Below are 444 nucleotides of genomic sequence, written 5' to 3' on the forward strand. Positions count from 1 at the left end.
GTTTGGCTGAATTTATTTCACAGTGAGTTGATCCATGATCTGATTTTAACTTTAGATTAACTAAAGAAGACGACAATAATTATTTATAAAAGTAATGATGTCATCACACACATTTCTCATCCAATGCTGTAAATTAAACTAACATAAATCAAATAAATCATATAAAAATTGTGTAATTATAATAATAATAGTGATAATTTTATAGAAAACAGTGTCTAATAATAATTATAATAATAACAATGATACAACTAGTAATAATTATAATAATAATAATAGTGATCATTTTATAAAAAACAGTGTCTAATAATAATAATAATAATACAACTAGTAATAATTGTAATAATAATAGTAATCATTTTATAAAACAGTGTCTAATAATAATAATAAAACTAGTAATAATAATAACAATAATAATAGTGATCATTTTATAAAAAAAACATTGTC

The sequence above is a fragment of the Callionymus lyra genome, chromosome 11 (assembly GCF_982586985.1).
Source record: "Callionymus lyra chromosome 11, fCalLyr1.hap1.1, whole genome shotgun sequence".
NCBI classification, from domain to species: Eukaryota; Metazoa; Chordata; class Actinopteri; order Syngnathiformes; family Callionymidae; genus Callionymus; species Callionymus lyra.